The following is a 24,184-nucleotide window of genomic DNA, read 5'->3' on the forward strand; positions in this document are numbered from 1 at the left end:
AGACCAGGACCTAAAATGCAGGACTTCCTAATTCTTCATCATATAATCAGTCCACTGGAACAAGCTATTTCTCTCTACTTGCGCTTGTTCAACACAGCCTCTTAAAACCAAACTCAAGCTGTTGACACTGAGCTCAAAGCAGTTCTCGTTAAGTATTTCCCTATAAACGCATTCCAAAGCATGATTGTTTTGACTAAGCCTGACCTACCAGCTGCCACGACCATTAAAACTGGAAGGATCTGCTTCCATCTCCATCTGATAGGAATGTTTAAGCAGGCATCTCAAACCAAAAAAAAATGAAATCTCGAGCTGGAATTTTGAGTAGATATCCCAACTTTTATTTCTTGAATGGCTCTCTTAACTTACATACTGCATTATTCAGAGGGCCTTATCCACTTTCAATTCCCACATTACAGATATTGCAGGTTGGCAAGTAGATGATTAGCAACTGGAATTTTTCCTAAGATAAACAGCACGTGGGATTAAAAATCAAGACAGGGCTTGTAGTTAGTAAAGGAAGACAATATTGTGTCAAGGTTGTTTTGCATTTCAGATCAATGACAACAAACTCCCAGGCACAGTCAGCTGAGGTCTCTGAGCCCCACACTGGGCTCTCTACTCCTCTCAAGCTGTATGAACCTTGGGTCACTTCTGCATCTTCCATATGAGTGGATGCCAAACCTAATGGGAAGACAGAATCAGAGAGCCTTCCTGAGGCAGCAAAACAGGGTTCCTTGAAGCCTGTGCTGAACTGAAACATGCAGCAGTCAATGGGAATCATTCTGTTAGGGGACAGTCAATATCTTTTTTGTCCTTGACAGAGGTCAATCTGGAAATGCTAGAGGTGAGTATGTGTTTCCCAGAAGAAAGAGGAGCACACGTGAAATGGATTTATGCTTGCAGTTTGAATAATTCTGCATTCTTGTATTCAACCTTCATTGCAGTGTGCCTCACAGATGATTTACAGCATTTGATTTATTGATCTTATTTTACTCTTCCTGCAATTTCACCTCTCTGATCAGATCTTGCCAGCAGGTTTTCATTACCAAATAGGTGAGTTTTTTAAATAGCACAATTGCAAGTCATCATCATAAATATCAATCTTCATAACTCATCTGAGCACTCTATGTTCTTGTAATGTCATGTGTCAGGATTCTGCTGCAGAGATAAACCCCATCTATGTGGCTGCCAGCTTCTCATTCCTTTATTGATTTTCCCCCATTTACAGTAATTGAGTTTTCATACTTACCTTGTTCTTCAGTATATAAACGCCTATCAGACAGGAAAAAAAAGGGAAGACCAGGGATTTCCACTTCTCATCATTTCAGCAGAAGAGGGTGCTGTGCAACACTTATTAAAATGGGCACTTCATCAGCTGAAGCAGCTAAGCTGAGGACTGCCTCTCCAGGTATCAAACCTCCTCAGAAGTCAGCCAGCCATGGTACGAAAAAGTTTGTATTCCTTATTTTCTAGTTTTGATGGAATGCTCGGGGAAGGAAAAAGGAATAACCAACAGTTTTCCAGCACTGACTCAGCTGCTCTGAGCTGCAGTCCTTGAAGAGAAATTTTTTGTTTATTTTATTATACAGGACTGTGGAGAAAATCTACACGTCACTGTTCTGAAATGTTTGCATGTTTAAAATCAAGATCCACTTTTTATTTAGTATGGACTTGACTGTCTTTGTAGGTGTGTGTTTACAGAATAGTCCAGTGCTTCCCTAGCTGATAGGCAGCCAGTGAGCCTGCAGCTTCCCTGCCCTTACTACTGCTGCTGCATGACCCCAGTTGTAGGTGCAGTGGTGGTAACACAGATTGCCCAAAGAACAGCACGGCGGCTATGCCAGCATAAGTGATCACAGAATACCTGAAATGCTGTGGGTATATTTCATGCACACTCATGGGCCACAGTTACATGAGCTAGGTACCCCTGAGATGAGAGGTGGGGAGGTAGATAAGGACTTTATTCTTTGGTTTTCTTTCAATTTTACCACCTCATCTCTCAGTTTTCCAGCCTGACCACTGTTTAAGGCTGGCATGAAGCAGACAGTTGCTTCAACAAGTGCTGCTCTGGCTATTGTGGCAGCACAACGTGGCAGCAGACAAGTGAGTCTGCTTACTGCTGCTATCTACTGGCTGGAACCAAACCGAGCATCTGTGTCGTGGGCTGTCTACTGCTAATGGCAGTGAAAATATCTAATTCTACAAAATCATCACTGCAAAGACTCCTCAGAAGGCAGAAAGTTCTCACTTCAAAATCTTCCAGGATTCAGCTTAACTTTCAGATACTCTCTGATAGCCCCCTGCGTGCACACACAAATATTAGATCGAACTACTTCTTGTGCTTTCTTGGGTAGTCGAGACTCCTCCATTTGCCAAGTCACCAACTTGGAATTTGTCAGCCATTTTCAGGCCTGCTCTGTAAAAATAAGGCTTGTATGTATGAGTTTGCTCAGAAAAAAAACAGAACATTTTTGGCTTTTTTGTGCTTCTACCACTAGAGAGCAGGAGAACGGTTCTCCCAGCTGACTCTTGCAGCTCCAGCAGAGAGAGCTGCTGTGAATTGCTGAGGAGCTCCTTATATAATCGAGTTTCTGAGGCTGACACTCACTAGAAAACTTTTCCATCCATTCCTGTGAACCTCTGCAGATGCCATTGCCAGACAGTGAAACCAGGCTAAGTATGAACCAGAAGAGAACAGTCTGCATCCAGAACAATGTGAAGTCCTAACAGCACTACAGACATAGAGACTATCATCACTTGTATATCACTGATAGGCTAAGTGGAGTGCTTTTTTATTTCTCTTAGGCTAGACTCCATTGGAGGAGGAGAATACTAAGTGCTGAACTATGCCACAATATATCTAGAATTAGAATTACAAGGGAAACTACAGTCATGTGTTTTGTAGACCGTGATAATTACCCTCTATATAGTTTTGCATAATTAGGAGAAAGATCTCACTGAGCCATGAAATTCGATTCTAGGTTTTTCAGTTTTTCCTCACGTTCCAGAAAACAATGGGATAAAACTATAGCTGTGCTTTCATACAGCCGTGGTTTCTACCAGCAGGCGGATGCTGAGAAGGGCGAAGCCTTATTCCCCCTCCAGCTCTTCTCTTCCTTCTCTTTTCCTTGCGCGCATTGGACCTTCACAAACATTTTTATTCACCAATCCAGGAGAAGTGTTTGGTTTTTTGTTTTGCTTTGCTTCTTTAGCTGTCTGGCAGTTGTCTGGAGTACAAGTCTTATGAGGAATGGCTGAGGGAACTGGGATTGTTTAGTCTGAAGAAGAGAAGGCTCGGGGGAGAGCTCTCTACAACTACAAATCAGTGTTATTATTACTGTATTAGTATACAGTATTAGCATTACTGATACCTACCAGTATCAGTTTATTGAAGCACCTGATGAGAACCAGAGGCGGTAAAAGCAGCAGTGTAGGAGAGAGCTGAGGAACTCAAACTGCCCTCTTTCAGTGGCAGTAACCTTTTGATCAGCTTCACTCAGATGCACAAAATAGCAGGCTAAGGCATGACAGCTGGAAGAGACGCCTTGTCAGGGAAGCTGCTGAGGTGTTTTCAGAAGGAAGTGCTGGAAGCCCTGTACTGGGCTCTGACCGAGCAGGATTGGATAGGACCCTACAGCACTTTCCTGACTCTGATTTCAGCAGCACACGTTACTCCATGTAAGAAAGGGAAAGAGCTTAAGGCCTGAAGTAGATCTACCAGGATGTGCTCTCCATCCAGAGGATTTCAGTCTCCATTTTTTATAGACCAAGTTAGGTTTCCTCAAAATAAGCTACTGAATACAAATTTCCTCTTGACTTAGAACCACATATTTGCTTGTAGCTGATCAGACCATGAAGCACACGTGTCCCCCTGGCAGACATGCAATCTAGGCAAATTCTGCTGTCCCAAGAGCTCTACAGAAGAACTTCTGTTTTCTCCAGCAAAACCGAACCCACTTTTCCATTAACTTCAGTAACTTGCTGCATCAGTCACAGAACAGAGCAACTGTGATACTTCTATCAGGACCAGCCACCATCAATAACAGACAGGAGGAACACCTCAGAAGACAGAAACATTTCCAGACTGTATTTCCCACTCCACACAGTGTGTTAACTCTTCAAGTTCAGGGTGTATGTATTGGATACAATTGTGTTGCCTGCCAGCCAGCATTACCTGCACAACCTGATGGAAAAAGATGCTGAAATCAGTGCATTACTTGGGCCTTGAGATTATAGTTGGTTCTGGCTGGACAGTTCTCTCTGTCACAGACATGCCACTGGCCAACGACTGGCACTGATCTTCTCAAGTACCATTTCTGCCATTTTTCAATCCAAGAAGTATTGGGCTCGTTCTTCTGCTACATAGTTTAAAGCAAATGTTTTGTCAGGTGGGACAAAGGCAGGCAGATCCCAAGGAGAGTTTCTCGGCTACTTTAAAGCAGATTCAAATTCCTCTCTGCTTTGTTCCTTCACAAAAGTAGCTTTCTACATTGAAGTCATTTTCCCACCAGGCTGTATCAGTAGATTGTGCTGAAACCCAAGACACCGATTTTCTCACCTGCGATAACTAGCTAAGGTTCCACTTTACATATTAACTGACCTGTTTAGGAAACAGGCCAAGTCCAAGGAAGTGTGCTGCATAAATCAAAGGTGGCAGGCAGGGGAACAGGGGCTTGATTCCTCCTGAGAGTAAAGAATGTGCATTTGCTTGTACACTTACGTTTCAAGCCTCCTTAAGTGGACTGAGGCAATCAAAGGACAAATTATCATTACAGCAATGTACTCCAGACAAAAGTCCAGTTAAAAGTCATTACTGTGAAGCCACAGCTGCCAGGGTTTAGAATGGACAAACTCTCTTATCTGGACTTAGTTTATTTCACCAATTTGTTTTAGACTCTTATTGAAGTTACTTGAATGAAGTTCAATTGCAGAAGTTGAAGCTAAAAGAGAACAGACAAAACTATAGAAGAATAGAGAATAGATGAAAAGCTGGCATAGCTTCAGCAAAGGAAGATGTAGAGTAGGAATCTGTCCTTACACGTCATGACTTGCCCATGTCTTAATAAAGTGTTAGGCAAGTACTAATGAACTTTAAAGAGGGCATTTTTAATTATGACAAAAAGTTAGGCCTTTTGCTTTCAACTACCTTAGCAGAAAACTGTTTCAGAACATACCTGGATTGATGCTTAGAAAGCTCTTTTCCTACTTTTCAGCCTGAATTTTACACGTGGCCAGCTTATGCCCATCTATTCTTGCACTAGTGCATCTCAGCTCCTACATGATTCACACTATTTGTATTTGTTTTGCTGCCAATCTTGTCCTCATCAGAGTCTGAGGAACTCATACCCATTGTAGCTCAAATACCTCAGTGAGGGGGCCGTCACCGTACTGTATTTCTGCAGTGTACTCTGGTGTAGTGGGCATCATCATGGTGATTTACAGGAGAATCCTAGCTAAAATCAGGCCTCACTGTGTCAGGGACTGCATAAAACATACCTCGACAGGCAGCTTTTGTTCCAGAGGGCTCGTGTTCTAGGTAATGGGTTAGAGAGCACACAGAAGGTCGGGGCCAGATGGTGATTTAATCACGCTCACCTAGTCATTCCATGAAGGCAGGCGTAGGGCCATGGTCCCCCAAGTACCGACTCAGTTCAATATACCAGTGCTGTTTCTCTGCTATGACACTGCTACCTCAACTCATTTTCCATTTGCACTGTTGCACCTTGTCACCATTTGTGTAACAGATAACATTTACAACAGCCTCTGCTGAAAGAGACCAGTTCACACAGCGGAATCCAGAATGTGTGTAACTGCTTTTGCAAACAAGCTTTGCCACTGCCCCAGAAGGCTGCAAACAACCAGCCTGGTGTGCCCAAGAGCTTCCCAAAGTTTTACGTGCTATGCATAACCCTGAGCAGAGCTTGAGGCCTTAGGACAAACAGTATCAGTAAAAAGAGAAAAGAAAGCAATGTTGAGGGAATGCTGCAGCAGTGCTGTGCTATGAAACAAGGAAACAGCAAAATGTCTTCTATCCCACTGCGGTGAAATTGCATGCATAACACTGTGTTCTGTGATGAGCTCTCTTATCATCATAAGGATATTGACAGATTTTACAAGGAGTTCGGAGAAAAGCAATACAAGTGATCAGGGAGCCAAAGGGACTGACTTGTGAAGACAGATTAAATTTGCAAAATGCAATATGTATAGGTTGGCTCAGCAATGACTGGGGGCCCACGATAACCAGCAGCAATAGCTGCTGGAGGGAGCAGGGGAGGAGGGAGAGGAATTTAGTTTGTTCTGAAAAGCTATAATGGGAAGAAAGGGAAAGGAAATGAAGGAGGAAAGGCAGCACTGAATAAAGCCCAAGGAGAGCTTTCTGACACAGTGAGATGTTGCTGCTACATGAACAATGCAAACAATGAGAGAAAGAAGTTTTACACTTGTGGAAGCGGTCTTCAGCACAAATGGCTGAACAGCTTTGATATACAGAACTGGAATATGGAAAGGGAAAACACGGTTGCCGTGGAAAACACTCTCAACTTAACGTACGAGTACACTGCATCTATTGCAAGGTGCTGGACAACCCTTTGGAGTGCATAAATAAACTGTCCAGAAAAAAAAACGAAGCACCAGCCTCTCTGATCTTGGGTTGTGTGACTCAAATGTATTAGCACAAGTAGGAGGTATGACAGCATCTGCTATCTCATAGAGACTCACGAGGACAGTGATGATGAAGCACTGGTATGAAAAGGCACCTGAATTAATCCCACTCTTGGTAGTTCCCATGTGCCAGTCCTTGAATGCAGCAGAGGAGGCAACATCTATAGAGGTGCAGCCTTCAACCTCACCCCTCAGTTTTCTTTTACTTGCATACTACCTCTGGTCCAACACTTGCTAATTCCCAGAGACCCCACAGCAGTCTCAAAATCAGGCAGCACGTGTGTGTACGTGTGCGAAGAACAGCTACCCCTGTAGTTCCTGCACGCAGTCTTTACAACTCTGCTATATAATCAGATAATGTTGCTCTAACTCAGGGAGGAATTTTGTTTTGCATCTGTAAAATAGGAAGAATTACATCCTCTAACTTCCTCAGAACATTACGAACCCGATAAACTATCTGTAAAAAAACTCAAGAGATCTTAGGATGAAAGTGCAAGCAGCTCATGTTTGCAGAACTCAGAAAGCTCTCCACACGTTAAAGTTCCGCAAGGCATTATGTTATGGACAACACAGTAAGAATTCTCACCTTTCTACACATTATTCCATTGTCACTATTATCTCCCAAACCAAGAGCAAACAATCCAGTTGTTCTAAAACCCAGCTACTTGCTTATTCCTGAGCAGTAGCTGTGTGTCTCCGCTCATAACGTATGAGAGGCGCACAGACCCATCGAGAGCTACAACGGCTGAAGTGTCAGGGACAACTGTTTTTCCCAAAATCTCATTAGACAGTTCTTTTCAGCAGACGCTGATTTGCGAGGCTGCTGCTCTGGCCCCGAGGAGATCAGCTTGGGATATCTATAGAAATCGCAAGGTATTGAGTGCACACCTTAGAGAAAAAGCAACACAGATAAAATCAGGATATCAGTTTCAGGTAGAACGTTGGGATTGTGCTTCAAAGAAATAAAATGCCTTCAAATGACCAAGCTTATCTCTTGGCCTTGTGTTTTCGCTGTGCCTTGAAGATGTCTGTGCTCAAAGCTTTTCCCTTTCTTTGGACAATAGAGGCTTGCAAAGGAGCCTTTTCAGTGTGTCAGGTCAATAGTCCAGAGACTGAGAAGGATTTATGCTATAGATAGTAACAACATCAAAGAGGCCATTACATCTTCAGCACCAGTAATCCCCATTTTAAAAACTCCATTATGTGACTGGTTCTTCATTTGCTTGTCACGTAATCCTTGTTGTTGTGGTAACTCAGAAGCAAATGCTGTGAGGTTAATAGAGAGAGTGACAGAACTGCCTGTCCCTGGATTCAGTCGGGAGGGTTATGGGGCAAGCCAGAAAGGGATCACTGACTAGTAAGGACTTTGAAGACGTTAACTGAACAGCAGGAATAAAGTCTATGAAGATGCTGTCGCAATCGTGAAACACTAACCAGAGCTCTCTTGGGACTGACTACTTTCTGATTTTCATGAATCATTTAAGATAAAATCCCCATCACAGTCATTTTGTAGAAAGCCTTTCAATGTAGGTCACATACAGTGAAGAGATCTGTTCTGTGGGTCAGAGATCGCTGGATTTTATAGACAACAATGCCTGCTCCTGGCACGATGGAATATCATTTCCTCTGTTAACCAGAACACCAATTACTCGTTACTATTTATAACCTCTTCTCTGAAATTACATGTCTTGGTAAAACAAAAAGATACTGCAGCTCTGCTCTTGGGCCATCAGTTGTAGTCTAGGTCAGACTGATACAAGACCGTGTTGGTACATCTAGGGGGATGCAAGCTGGAACTTAAGCAGCCGCTTTCCATTCACTCAGCAAACTGAAGGTAGGAGCAGGGCACACTTCTCATCAAAAAGGAAAAGAAAGATTGATAGGCTCATAAGCTGATCATGGCACCGCAGAGGAAGAAATCCTTGCTCTCAAAGACTCGTCTCAGCAGCCAAAAAAAAAAAAAAAAAGTCAAAAATAAGAGGTTGCAACTGTGGGTGATCATTCCTGGGAAGACTGTGTCAGGTTTAAGAAAGCCAGCGCTCCTGATTGCATCTATATCCCAAATCCCACTTCTACAGATCACAGCCCTTTGCAGCTTGCTAAAAAAGAGGTTTCAGCAAGAGTAGTGCAAAATTTGCACAAAGTTCTCTCACTAAGAATGGGCCAAAGTGGGGAATGCAAAGATGACCAGCTGCGGCATGAAACATTATCAGACTGTCTTTTATTCTCAAGACTCTGATGTAAAACATTTTAAAATAGCCCTTGTAGATACAATGCCTCAGGCAGGCCCAAGGTACAGGACTCACAGCTAAACAGCACCTCGCTGCAGTGCCTCCAAATGGGAAGACATAGCTTCTCCCTTAATGAGCGACTTTGCAGTGCTTCTGCACAGAAGCAAAAAGACTCGTTGCTCACTTGTAGCATCTGACTGAAATATGGCATCTCTCCACTGGGGTCTAGCCTAATATTTTAGTCTTGAATTGGAACAAAGTATCCTGTGGTGCAGAAGCTCTGATGCAATGTCGAAAGGGACAGTTCAGCTGCAGCCCACTGAACAGCTTGTAGGGCATGAAGATGCTAGAGTGGCTAGGAAAGAGGTCAGCTGTTTGGATGCCTCAAAAATAATTAGGAATTAAAAAAGAAGACACAGTCCCACCTCAAGCTGCTGCATGTAATGAAAGACAGTTGGCACACATCACAGGCTAAGAAGATGCAATTGCTGAATTTTCATGACTAAAGTTGGGGGTGGGGGAAGGATCATCCTTCACTGTCACCGTGACAATGATGTGACATCTCTTTCTGTCTGCAGTGTTTCGGACATCAAACAGTCTGAAGAAGAGTAATTTACTGTGTGTTCTTCAGGTATTCTATCTTGTGAATTTGCAGGAAACAACAAGTAAAGAAATAGGTTGATAAGCCTGAATTTCAAATTGGCTTGTGATGGTGCTTTGGAAAACAACAGAATTGCTTTACCATAAATTGCTTGCAATGGTCAGGCAGAGACTGGCTTTAGTAGTTTCATTTCACTCTAATCAAGGGAACAATTCTGCATTCACAGTGCAGCCAGCACTGCACTCCACAAGGAGACAGGAAAGCAAGCATCCACCCTTCAAAGACAGACCATTACTTTATCTTTCAGCTCATGGGATCAGGGTCCTCAGTGCACCAACAGGCTTTAATCGCCCCATCAGCTACTGCTCTGTGCTCCAGGAGCTCCATTTAAGCTTAGGCCTGGGCACCCTGTTGTGAATATATCTGTTTCCAGCCTTCTTCCTGAGCTGTTATTTGGCTTTCCTGGACTGACCTTAGACATGGCTTGTTCTTTGCCTGAGGATGGCTGTGCTGCTGATGGAACGAGTTACCCACCAACTTGCCTAGCTCAGGTACCATGCCCTGCCAGAGAGGGTGCTGCCTGTGCTGTGGTCTCCCTCTGCTGCTGGCTTCTCTCTCCTTGTGGGACAGCCCTGCCCTGAAACCTGGTCACTAGCTTCTCAGTGATGGCAAGGTGCATATGGATAAGAAGGGATGGGGATGTATCTGGAGGTATTAATGAAACAATATTTCCACTGTTAGGTTTCATTCCTAGTTCTTTCCTTTTCCATATACTTCTGTTGTGCAGCTGTAATTCACTGTCAATGACAAAACAAAAATATGGTCTCAGGATTAAGCAGATTGTGGAATGTGATAAACGATGAACTTGGGATCAAGTTAGAAAGACAACAGGGCAACTAGAAAATGGCACTGGTAACCAAAGCCTCAAGAACAAATCTAGCTCACATAAGCAGTGAGCCAGAATCAATGCCTTATCTTCATTACTGGAGAGAGAACGGTAAATGATTTCAGATCTGTTCCTGGACAAAAACTGGCTCGCATATTAAGAACTGGATGAATCACAGCAAGCTTCTCCCTTTTTTAGCGACGCACATGCAAGGATAGGACAAATTTGTTTTGCCTGAATTGTGATGTGTGAAAGCCTGGAGTTCTCCATGGCTGTTAGATTTCACTATTATTAAAGTCATACATGTGCAGTAGAAGTATTGTAGCACAAGTTTTAGGGAGGTGAGTAACCCGAAGGACATTTGTGCCTTACTTTCCCACATTAAGCTTTTCACAGCATAGGCACCAACTACTTTCAAGGAGACGTATCCCTGTCTAAAGGCATTCAAAGATGAGTGTGTGCACTGAAGTATGCTTCCACTCCATAGATTGCTTTGGCTTCGTGTTATATTGATTTTGAAGTAATGCAACTACAAAACCTCAGTACAAAAGAGTGAAGAACATACTGCTAACGCGAGGCACCCATAGCAATCTACAGTCATGTGTTAAGCACACAAACTGCAATGATGCTCACTTAAACAGCAGTCTTCCTCCCAGAAAACGTAATTTTTCTTGCCCTTCAAGGAAGAATATTATTCTCCCAGTCTTGCAAACAGTGTCATACACAGTTTCATGACTTCCCCAAGGCTACACTATCCTGGCTTCCAGTTTAAACACCAGTTATGAAGCAAAGCACATTAAGTGTAACTATCACACTGGGGTATATCTGCCTTAAAGACAGAACAGATCTAACTCCATAGGGTTTTTCTGGCACACACACTTATGCGCCATTTGCTTTCCTTGCTCTAAAGTTTACCTAGATAAAAGGAAGGTCAGGATTCATGCGCTGAACCCCAGTGACTTCCAGCTTCAAGAGCTGTCTGACGGACAATGTAAACTAGATCAAACGTCATGCTGTTCAAGCTCCCCCACAGCCCGTCCCTGTAACATGGTGCCTTAAAATTAGCCAACAGCCTTAGCAGGCTTGTGTGGTGCAGGGCTTGGGCAGATAGGCAGTTCTGGCCCTTGAAGTACATAAATTCTTCTCCACAGTGAGAAAGAACTAGCATCTTTTCCAGCAGAGTTAAAAAAAAAAGAAGGCACTATGCGCATCTATGCTTTTCAACAGCGCTCATCTTCCTTCCTGCTGTCAGTGACAGCAGCATACAGCAGAGGGACCCAAAGTCTTCTGCAGCTGTGCTGGAGCATTGTGTTACACACAGCAGGAAGGTGGTGAGGACAGCCGCTCACAGCAGTGCAGGAACAGGGACAGAGGGTGACGAGGAAAAAGTCTTTTGAGCTCAGTCACCCAACACACCAATTAAACAGGAGCAGACACGCATACATTTCTAAAGGCTTTTTTCCTGCTATTGTTACAGGTCTTTGAAAGGTAGATGGATAGATCAGGCCAGTGAATAAGTGGGACAGCGGTAATGCTCCTAAAATAGCATTCCCTACCACTAACAGATCCCTTTTCTCCGTATCTGAAGGGTAAAATGTCAGTTTCCTTTGCCTTTGTTGTTTTTGTTGTTACTACATATAGCTCTGGAAATAGATTTTTTTTAATGGTAAACAGCTCTGGGGAGAAAAGTTGTAATTGATGATGATTATTAGCCTTGGACAAAGAGGCATCCCACTGATAATCACGCTGTGATAAAAAACATTCTCTACATTATATATTTTCCACTCATTTCTCACCACTGAAGTGAAGCATTCTGGGGTTCTTTGGGGTTTGTTTGAGGTTTATATTAGCCTTGAAGTATGTGCAATAACACTATCCATCTTTGACAAGATTTGTACACCCAACTAGACTGACTATGCAATCCATTTCCTTTTGTGCTCATTTACTATTAAGTATTCGTTTCTCTAACTTGGTCTTTCAGTTGAAGCTGAACTTCAGAGTGGTGGTCCAGTGCTTCACCTCAGGTCAAGACCAAGATGCGGCTATGGAAGCAGTGTTCCTAAAGGAGTCCAAAGTCTGATGTTCATTAGACAGCAATGTATGGATTGCCCTGCTGTTCTACTTATTTGTGACAAAATAAGTCCACCTAGCTGATACCATCACAGCAAGCAACATCAAGCTGCGGAACAACACATCTCACCCTAACTGCACTCTTAGAATACAGATAAAACAGTAACTTAGCAGATACTTACATCCTCTTTCCCTTACCACATTAAGACAGAACCTGTGGTATAAGAGCAGTGATGCCAAATAACATGGACTATAAATGTGCTGGAAGTCGGTACAAAATGGTTTTGAGCTGTAACTGCCAATGGCACTTCAAAGTTTTTAACCATCCTACGTCACTGCTCCAAAACAAAGCAAGTTAATATGAAGGAGTATTTTTCACCGCATCAACTTACTCTCTTCACGCTCCCCTAGCACTTACTTCACAAGTACCTGGATGCCCTTACAGCCTTGCTCATGTTCAGACAGACTTCTGCACAAAAGTGGATCTGCAGCTCCAGTATCTTTTCAGAAATAATTCCTACTCCAGCATTATATTACTACTGCAAGTGTTCTAAACCAGGCCTTGAAAAACAAAAGGCCTGCTTTAAAATGATGACTGTAATCATCCATTTGGTTGTTTTCTACATCTGGTAATGTTACCTTGCACAACAACCACCACCACCCAAAACAGAAAGCAAAGTGAATACGCGATGTTTGCCTCACGCTGTTTATTTGCAAGCTGCTCCATTAGAGAATACCAAGTTTTTTGAGACTCAAAGAATAAACCATTGACATCTAACTGCACTGTTGAACAAACTGTAAACTGCCCCAACTGACAAGCTCTGAAACAGAAAAAATATGTGATTTCTACCAGAGTTGTTTACATGAGAGAAAGGATTCAACAGCTCTCTTTAGATTGAAAAAGCAACGTGAATTCCTAATGCTTTGACAGAAGGTAGGACAATTATTTTTTTTTTAATCTGATTCAATAGAAGAAACTCCAGAGGAACTCCACTGGTGGGATGGGATACATTGCTGAGTATCTACCCATGAAACTGACTGCAAAGTCAAAACCCACATGCTCAGAACAAAAGTTGACTCTGTTTTGGAAGAGATTTACTGCAAATTAAGCAATCACCAGCGCTCTTCTCCTGAAGGCAGGCTAATTGCGTAGGTGAGGGCTTGCTTTCCAGATGGTCTTCACATAAAAAAACAAAAGGTTACATTCTTGTATTTCAAATAAGTTGTGCCACTAATAAATACTTATTTTTGTCACCAAAGTTGATGAAAAATATCAGACTAGCATTTTACTACACGCTTGTCTTTGCAGATGTACTCAAGTAACTCTAAAGCCAGTGTTTAAAGCCATACATTCTGAAATCATTAGATTGGTCATTACGCTTCTAAGAACATCTGAACAGGTTCTTTAGGCCTGGGGTGTTTCCTTCCACAGGGTAAAACACAAATGGCTCCAAACACTGCTAAGAGCAGGAAAAGAACCAATTCCTAATCCCACACTCACAAAAATAGCAGAAGTACTAATTAAGCTACAAAATTTGTATCTTCAGACCTCATTAGCATTAGGCACCATATTACCAATTACAATGCAAAAGACTGTAGTGTAAATAGATTAGCCAACTAAATGCAATTCCATGAAATTCTAAAATAATGCTGGAAATAACATTTAATTTCACTAGCTTACCGAACACTTAAGGACTGAAAACACTGATTTTTAAAGGTCTGCTTACAGCTCCAGTTACAATGCTTTGTGTTCTGGCTATGCCTTAAAATTGTGCAATGCTGTGAGACCAATATGTGTATTTATTCTTTGAAATGACAAGTGCAATTTACTTAGAATTTAAATTTTACTCAGGAAAAAAATCTTATTTGACCTGATAGATTGCCCAAGTAAAATGGAGTTTCTCAAATTTCTCTAACATCATGAATAACAACATTCGATTTAGTATACTTATGCATTCATAGGGTTAATACATTATTTGCTGCTGAAGAATTTGTGGCATGTAAGTTAAATCTAGCACTCATGTATATGGAATATTAGTTTGTACACGAAGTTCAAAATTCCCATAGCCTAACTCTTGGCTTTTGGATGACCAAAAATATTCTGAAATGGTTTCTTTCCCATGGCTCTCTACACTGAGTTTTTGAGATTGTATTAATAATGAGTTTTCTAATACCATCCTTCCAGTATCCAAAAGACTGCTCATACCTCCCAGTATCTTAACAGATAATCTCTTAAGGTGCTCGATATTCCTAGAAAGCTTTGGCACTGATTCAGAGAGTAAATACACTCCAAAATCTAACATACACCTAGCACATCCATAGCAAGGAATCGTACAACATTTCTTTATTCTTCACCACCTCGTCTCTATATTCTAGTTAAACATCCAGTATACAAACAAGGTGGCAGGAATAGACAGTTTTTTTTCTTAGCTGGGATTCCGTGCACTGTTAAGCACTCTTTTGTACTATGACCATTATAAGCAGTAAAATCTACACGGTCAGACAGCAATGAGAGCTCCTGCAATCATACCAACCCTGTTAACTGCTGTAATACTTTGTGCAGATGCATCTAGACCCCTTGTGGCATCAGAATAGTATAAAATAGTGTTTACAGTTATCTACTATTTCCAGAAGGATATACCGCTCTGTCCATCAAGACGTATCTGCCAGAAACTGACAGAAAAAAAAAAAGAAAAGCCTTTGTGAGTCATGGGCAAAGCTTTTCAACAGGTGCTAAAGCAGGATTTTGGAACTTCATAGAGAGGCAGCAGTTACCGCTCCACAGCTTTTAATAGCTGCAAGTCTCCACTGACTTCAGAAGCTTAACAGAGCAACAGAAAAACGACTGCTGTCTAAGGTGAGCTTACCTTAGTGTTGCACTCAAGCACTTTTAATGCACATTTAAATCTTACTGAATTCAATGGGAATACTAAGCCATTACCCTGCAACAAAGTATCTTTCAACAGTGCTGTGAGCACTACAAATAATGTCTGTCCTTACTTGTTGATGATGCACACCTTACAGCTGAAGCAAAGTCATCAGATTTGTCAAGGTCCTCAGTTTCTTTCTAGAGGATAATAGTATTATTTGCAGAACTCAAAGTGATTTTAAATACAAAGCATTCTTCAGTGAAAAAAAATGTAGACTGACAATATTAATATAAATTTTATCAAGTTGGATGCAACCCTAACATTCATGGAAGGGCTACAAAACTTCATGGCCATGATTGTACCCCATGATCAGAAAGAGTTCTCCAATCCTTTTTTTCCCCTGCCCACATACACATTTCTACACACAAACACACATGCTTACTGGTGAATGCATCACTCACCTGTATAATTTGTCAGATCTACGCTGAAGACATCTAAGTTTGGTCACAATCATTTACTCATCTCTCTTCATAATCAATGGAAAGCAACAGGCACTTCAAAGCACAATTCCTCAGTCTAAACACATTTGTATCCATAATATGGATGCTCTAATACCGTCACTTTCTCTTGAGTGCTTAAAAATGTGGAGTGCAATTATATATTGCTTTTGAGTGGGAACCAGAGTATCCAGACATAGAGGAGCATGAATCAAAATTCCAGAGTTCAGAGACTAATGGATGGCTGCGACTGAAAAACGGAGACAGGGACTGAAGAGACAGAGGGAAGCTGCAGCACAGTGTTTTGCAACTATGTAATACTACAAAAAGCAAAAGTTCACAGATGCTTCTCTAACTTTTAATGCGCATAATCTGAGCTGTTTGTATGTGACCCTGGTGTGGGTTTTTAACAGAAAATAGGAGGGTATTTGACATCTCCGTAATGGTTTTCTGTTGGAAAAAGATTTGCCCATTGAACAGGAAATTTTGTTCAATAACTTTCTTAAGTCAACACAGTCAGAATTAATCACATCCTTCGTTACACAAGGGAGAAGTTTCCGGGCTCACAGAAACATGCTGCAGCCTCGGTAAACATCTTCTCCCTGAGTTACTGATGGTTTTGACAAGCAGGGTTAAAGTGTGTACAGCAGTTACTCTCGATTTCTGGACAGCTACAGTTGTTTGGTGAGCTGAGGTATCATTGATGCATCTGACTGACGGGAACCATGCACTATACTACCTGGAAATAGGCATTCTAGTGTGAATGCAATAATATATTGCTGGCAGAAATTCCTGACCTTCCCTACCATCACAATAAGCATCATCGTTGGAGGTAGATTTGTAACTGATAAGGAACTAATAGAAAAATTTAGTAGTACCCAGGAAATGGTTATAATCTATCGAGTTCCACTGCCCTGCATCCCCCTGCTATAGGGAGCACAACTACAATTTGTTTAAGCGTTACTTCTCTTCATGAACACAAAACAGGGCAGTATCATCTCCATTTTCTGCAGAGAGGACAGGATAGAGCACTGGCTGAGAAGTTTCTATAATCTTCTTGGTACAGAGAATGTTTGGCAACAAACAGGAGACTGATCCCTCAGTTTCCACTGTAACTGCATTCTAAGATCCTCATTCATTCCTTGTTAGTTGTTTCATGGCTGCATTAGGAACATCTGGCCATGGACATCTAAACAGGAAAGCCAGACTGTCACTCTGCTCTGCCTAGCAACTATCAACAAGCAGATTTTTAATCATCTTCACTCTTGTCCTCATATCCACAATGCCAGAGAAATTATTACCCTGTAATTTCCCTCCACTTTGTAGAAACAGTTCTGTACTTCAGTAGGCATAAGGTGCCTTAAGCTATTTTCAAGATATGATTGCACATCTGGGGCACATATATTTGTTCAGCAGAAGTCTGAGACAGAACAGACAAATATTCTATTGACTTACCTTGATATTGCTCCATATATATGTAGTGAAGAATAGAACTACTACAGGCAGTTCAAATTGCTGGCTAATATACTGGTTTGCCAGCCTTCTGAATGCTAAATAAGTGGAAATCATTTTAAACTCAAGGAATGCATGTCTTTAGATGTAGGATATGGAATACTGAGATTTTGACAGCATTTCAGACCAAGGAAGGATTGATACAAATTGACTGAATAGAGTCAAAGTACTCCCTTGTTCACAGTTTAAAAAAACTAGCACCCAGACTGCACCCATTGGTACAAGTGATACACAAACCCAGCAAATTTAGGTGATGCTGCTTTCTGGGGATCACACAGATTTTCCATTCAGCAAAATTTCACCACGTAGCTTCTTCCAGAACAAGAATTCTGGGCAGAAATTAGACCTCCCTACTCTTAAAATACAACAGGAATGAAAAGGAATGTCTCATTTGAGGCATTGCCATGTCTCACAGCTGGCACGGGGAAAAAGAGATCAGAAATAACAGCTCTGAGTCCAACATTTGATGCTGATAACAGAGCGATCAAATGCACACGCATACACAAATACACCCAGAAACACACACAAACTTACTTCCTGAGGATCCACTTATATGCAAAATCCTTGCCAATTCCTTTTGTGAATGACACAAATATTGGCAAAGTAATACATCGGTTGTTCCAAAAGTAATGCGTCCTATACATTTCTGTGGAAACTACAATAGATACAAAGAGCACAATAACATTGTCTGATAGAGCACATTCTCAGCTCTTTTTAAACATAGTCACCACCATTAGCTGTGCATTTTTGCCAGTGGTGAACAAGAGCCTGAATGCTGCATTCATAAAAATCTGCACCAGTGGAGGTGTCCCATGGTTGCTTCTGCTGAAACACACCACTCACTGCCTCACTGTGCTCACATCCACTGCTGGCCTCCAGAAACCTTCAGTAAGCATCAATGGCTGCCATTCTCTCCACGTGGAGGAATTAAATTCCACATCTTTGCTTCATACACGCTTCCATGTCAGACACTGTTTTGTCAGAGTGCCCCTCTGCTGCCATCTGTCACACAGCAACAAAATGTAACGGAATATTGGCACAAAGATTCAGCCTGTACTGCCATCCCACCAACATCTGTCTCTGACATTGTGGGCCAATGTAATAAAATAGAAGGCATTACTTTCAGATCAGCCCTCATAAACAGTGATTTCTCTGTCAGTACAACAAAGAGAGCACGCTGGTAAATGATTGAAGAAGCATGTTTTAATACAGCAATGTTCAAGGTCGTGCACACAGAAACAACTACAGAAATACCTCTAGATCAGGGGGCTGTGTCTTGACAAAGCTGAGATACTGAAAAGAGCAGCTGCCATGAGCTCTCAGAGCTTCTGTAACCATGGCCTATAAACAGCCTTGGAGCGAGAAGGAAGCGGGAAGATCTGGGAAAAAAATGCATGAAGAAAGAGTTTAATGTATTTTTAATTTTTCTTAAAAGGGGATCAAGAGATGAGGTGTTTACGAAAAGCCATTATACTAACAGCTGAAGAGCTTTGTAAGAGAGCACAAGAACACAACAATAACAAATGTCTCCAAGAAAGTGGGAGTTGAATAGGGAGGGCGCTTTAAAAGCAAAGCCATTAACTAGCAGAGATGCTGCATTTTCAAACATTTAGTAACTTTGCATCAGGATGGGACCTTGGCCTTTGCCAGTTAAGGCTTCTCACTCTGCAGTGAGGAAAAAAAGGATGAAACCGCCCCTTTGCTTTTCCCTTCAACAAATCCAAGGCAGCTGAACACTGCGTATTATCTTTGTGGGAGAAATGCTACAGGCCAACTCCTGGTCCTATCTGAAGGAGAACAAGCACATCCAGAAACAAGTCTACCGATACTTATAGAAAAAGCAACTGCCAAAGCAGTCATCTGTGCAATACGACTGGTCAAGTATGTGAGCATAGCTGATGCACCTAACAGAAGTTGCACAGTCTAATGTATATAATTCAAAATGAAGTTACATGCAAACAAGCGAACAAACTGGTGAAATCACTTTAGAATTAAATACAGTTATAATGGTTATTGGTACTACTTTTGTCAAATTCTCTTAAAAATAACAGTACAATTTTGGCTTCATATTAGGCTTTAGGTACTCAGCTTAAACAGTGCTAGGCTACATGCTCATTTGTGCCTGTGCAAGTATAGAACAGAATTTGTCTCAGGGCCTCCCAGACAGGTAACATTTGTACGCTGTGCTTTTGCTCCCTTTGAATAACTGACTGTTACAACTGATTAGCTCTGGCTATCACACGCAAGTCCCATACTAATCAAACTTGTGTGCCTCTTTTCCTGCTTGGAAAAGGCCAACTTGGCTCTCACTAAAGGTCTTGTTTCTATGTTATCAATCAGCCGCTCACACGATTCCAGAGGTATTATCGACCAGCGTGCAGTGCATTTAGCTAACAATATGTCAATTCAGATTACAACTGCTCTGAGGAAAAAGCCTAAAAATAGAGGCCTTCCTTCCAGGTGGCTCAGCAGATCGGTCCGTTTGCCATATATGATAGAGCAAGTTAGCCTTTTCAGACTATGCCCGTGGAGTAAAAATATCCCATTAAAGGATGCCAGGAGTCAGCACTACTCTTACGTTAGGTGAGAACTAAACAAGTACCTAACTGCATCCAAGCTGACTGGCTGGGAGCAAACCTGGTTTGCTTCACTGCTGTGTGCTCAGCAGCTGGGTAGAGGTAACGGGCAGGAAAGCAAACAGCTTACCAGACAAAATGTAGGGCTCCAGGGGCACACAGCTGGCAACCCCCATGCCTCCTAGTGACAATCTCAAATCCAGTGCAATGCATAACTGTACTGTATAGATTCCTATGCTCCCTTTGTCATTGTGACAGTCACCCAGCTGTATACTAAGCAACGCGACTACCACATGAAGTCTCATTTTGCCTCCAAGTCTGAATGCTATGCATAAAAAGACTGACCAAGAACAGATTCTTGGTGCAGTGAAAAGATTCCAGCTAAATGGTTCACCTGATAAGCATCCACAAAATATCTCAACACAATTGTAAAAATAAATTGTGTCCTTTCACTGTGCGAAAGGAAGAAGAAAAATGAATATTGAACAGCCATAGATCCAATCAGACACAGCTCCTGTGCGACTCCGAGCCAGATTTATAATTACTTCTTCTATTGTGTCAAGTTTCAAGCAATGCACTTCAGTGGAGAAAGTCAGCAAGAACAATTCTGAAGCTAAAATAAGTGTAATAGAATTTGTGAACTTTTATATAAGAAAAGTCATCAGCTGGAACTTCAACTCCCTGACTTATTCTCTTTAATCAGCAATGACTTCCCATGTGTCTTCTGGATCTTTAGAAAGCATTTTGAAGAGACAAAGTAGAGAAATATTTGTCTTTTATTTATTAGAATTTAACACATTTGTAGACATTTCTTTCTCAAGCATTCTCCTGTATCTTTGCAATTGCACTTCAATAATAAGTTTCACGATTCCCCTTGCACAACACTCAGATTAAGCTTTAGAAGTTATAACCTGTGATAAAGCATTCAGTTCTTTGTGTCACATCATTAAGAGAGACTCCCACCTCTCTTGCAAAAAGGAATTGCATTTCCAGTCCTCAGTTTGCAAACTAGAATGTGGAAATATTACGCACGTACTATGTGCATCTAAGCCTACTGTCTTTCTAGAACAAAAGAGGCGATGAATTGGCTCAAGAACTAAGGCTGATGCTGAAGATTGTCCATCCATGTCTACAAAATGCAGGCAGGACAGCCTTTATAGAACAAGAGGTAGCTGCTTGCTGGTGCTAATTCCATATGTCCTTACTGCAAATCTGAAGAGAGTAATTTCATCTTGTTATTTCATGACTAAGGTGTTCTATAGGGCTCACAGATAAGCAAACATTGTGCTCAGGCACTAAAAATTGCCTAGTTCATTGCCAGTAGGGTACCCTTAACCCCCTTCCACCAATTCTGGATTATCAGTTTTTTTCAGAGATATTGTAGGAAGAAAATATTAATAATTTACATATTCACAATCAGATGACAGAACTTTTAAAGACTGATCAAAGCGTGTCATGAAAATACTGCTTTATATGTGCCTTAATGGGAGAAAATTCCTGACGGTTTAAGCCTGTGAGGTTGCATTTGAGGCTGATCAGGTAACATTATAAATTTAAGGGGCTATTGTTCTTTTATTTCCAATTACAGCAATAGGAAATTACATTTATATATAAGGAAAGACACCTTGTGTTCTGAATCAGACTGAAGTTGCTTGTCATATGCACTGCTGACCCAGTATGTCTACAGCTCATGGGTAGAGACTACAGGGGATGGTTACCTACAACGCTGCTGGGGCACAACGTACAACTATCAGATTAGCTAGTGCCTACGGTGTGACAAACAGTAAACATCAGTCAGAACTGCAGAAGAATCTCTTCTAATCTGTACAAAACCACAACCTGTGGGATGCTTGCTTCTGCCATCCTACTGCCTGCACACTTAGCGCTGCAAGTGGTGTGTCCCCATGCCCAGAACCAGCTGAATAAGGAGTTGACACTCTGGTTCTGAAGGCCACTCTTACAAACATTCTACCACTGAGGCAAAACAAAAGTCTGAGCTTAAAGTATATGAAAGTGGGTTTTTCTAATCGTTGTCTCCTGATACATTTCACAGAGCTAAGGATTTAACTTGCCGGTTTTGTCCGTTTCCATTCTGCCAGTGGGAAATAATCTGGGAATCCTTCATGGTAATAACAACTCTGGGAAGAAGCTGTATGAGATGAGCCGAGCTGAATTCAGAGCTAAGTATCTGAAATCAAGTAGCACTCCATGGCGTCTATTAAATACTGATGAGTGGTGCAGGGGCTTAAGTGATTTGGCAAATCTAGAAAAAGTTGTTTAGCAATTAAGTAACTGACATAAGTTGTTTTAGGACATGTGCACTCCCTTCTTGAAAGCTTATTGTTAAAACAGGTAAGAGGCAGAGGCTGAACCTATGTACACCGGTGGAATGAATAACGCGTGTACAAAACTCACATCATCTAGTTTGCCAGCTGCTGTGTATGATATGCTGAGAGCTTTTCAGAGGTGTCCCTTCTTAAAGGATGAATAAAATATTTTTTCAGAATTGTAATACTGAGAAATACGAGTGCTTGGATGTTGTGCCTGAAATGATTTTCTAAGTATTATGTATGCCTAATACTTCATCTATTTCTGTTTGGTTTCTATTTTTTAAAGAAGCAACCAGAAAAGCATGATTCTGAACTAAGAAATGAATCACAGTAGAAAAAGAGACAGAGGTGCAGAACAAAATTTATTTCACTAGAGTCCTGTCCCCTAAAGAGACACCTAGTTATGCTCATGGCGCAGTTGTTCATAGGGCTCCCTGACTCACGTTTCCTCCGCAGAAAGAGGCAGATTGCACGACTGCATTCAGTGCACAGGCTGCATTCGTTCAGCTCTGTTTTTACTGCCACATTTTAAATCTACTTGCCCCACTCAAAGCTGCAGGAACTTCCAAGATCTCCTTGTCCAAGCCTCCTGGCCTTTGCCAAGCTTGCCCTCCATAACACCTGCGCAGAGCAGCACTGCTCAGCATCCACCATCTCACTGGATACCTTGAGGGAACAGTCGGCACTGCTGGGAGCCTCTTGCTCAAGTATCACCACTTCTTTTCAACTACTTTTATTTTTTATTCCTTAGCTTTCACCACACACATTCTCTTCACTTGATGTCCCATGGATTTTGCTTTTGTACTGCTCCCTGATATGTTTGTTGTACCTCTCTCCCCGATTTTTGGAGAGGAGGGTGAAAGAAGATGTTACTTTCATTCAGGAGGGGCTGCTGCCTTTTTTTAAGGGAGGAAATCATGAGAGGAGTCTTTAATAGTGGATCTCTCAGGAAAATTGTAACAGGAAAGTCCAGTATAAATATTTCCCTGCTGTACTCCTAAAGCTTCTAGCAAGCTATGGCTCAAGGTCTTCCTGGTTGTAAGAGATCTCTTGATCTCTAACAGCCTATTGCCATTTTATTCCCCTCTTGAATTTGTCTGATTACCTTTCACACTCATGTAAGCTTTTGGCATCCACAACATCCAATTGCAAGGAGGCCTGAACATTAATTGTGCTGCTGTACAGTCACGTATGCATTTTGTAGTTTTATAAATTTTTCTTAAACAGAATAAAACCTTTTAACATCTGAAATTTATATTTCTTTGCTTTACAAAAAAACCTGTCTGATTAATGCAGGCAATTCTTTGCTGTTTTTCAAAATCTTAAGAAACAACAGTCTTACAGAGCTTACACCTGCCAGAGAAGAAAAGCTACAGACTGCATCACTTTGCTATGTTGCTTTGGATGTAAGTGAAAATCATAGGCAACTTTAAAGGATTGCTTCTTATAAATATGGAGATTGCTTAGCTTGACTTGCAAGCATGAGTCTGCACCTCCCCTGAAAAGCAAAGCATTTTTCTGCTGTGCACAGTACAACAAGGCCTTTAACATTGCCAAATATTCTGAAATTCCTGTTATTTTAAGTACTGAGCCTCTTTGATATGACTGCTTTTACTGCACTAGAGAGATGTCTACACATGGAAACGACAGCACACATGGGCAGGTACACCTTGCCCTTCTGGATGGACTTGTACCTTCCATATGTACTGAGGGTAGTTTAATTCTATACAGATGAACTGGATCCTCACGGCCAGAACATGTGATATGTTTTGAACATGATTCAGTGCAGTAGTACTCATGGTACCTTCCTTCCCACAGGTTTGCCTGACCACCCAGGGAGCACGAAGAAACCCACAATGAAGCATGTGTGGAAATCATATCAAAATAATATTTTTCAGAGAAAATGTCAGAGCAGTAGAAAATGTAAACCATTTGTAGGTTCTCTACAGCA

The 24,184-nt window shown here is 41.6% G+C and overlaps 1 protein-coding gene across 4 annotated transcripts in view; it reads right to left on the reverse strand.

The window, feature by feature from the left end:
- HCN4 (hyperpolarization activated cyclic nucleotide gated potassium channel 4) overlaps positions 1-24,184 on the reverse strand; it is a 164,673-nt gene that overhangs the window by 113,241 nt on the left and 27,248 nt on the right. The window lies entirely within an intron of this gene.

Source organism: Numida meleagris, chromosome 9 (assembly GCF_002078875.1).
Source record: "Numida meleagris isolate 19003 breed g44 Domestic line chromosome 9, NumMel1.0, whole genome shotgun sequence".
NCBI lineage: Eukaryota > Metazoa > Chordata > Aves > Galliformes > Numididae > Numida > Numida meleagris.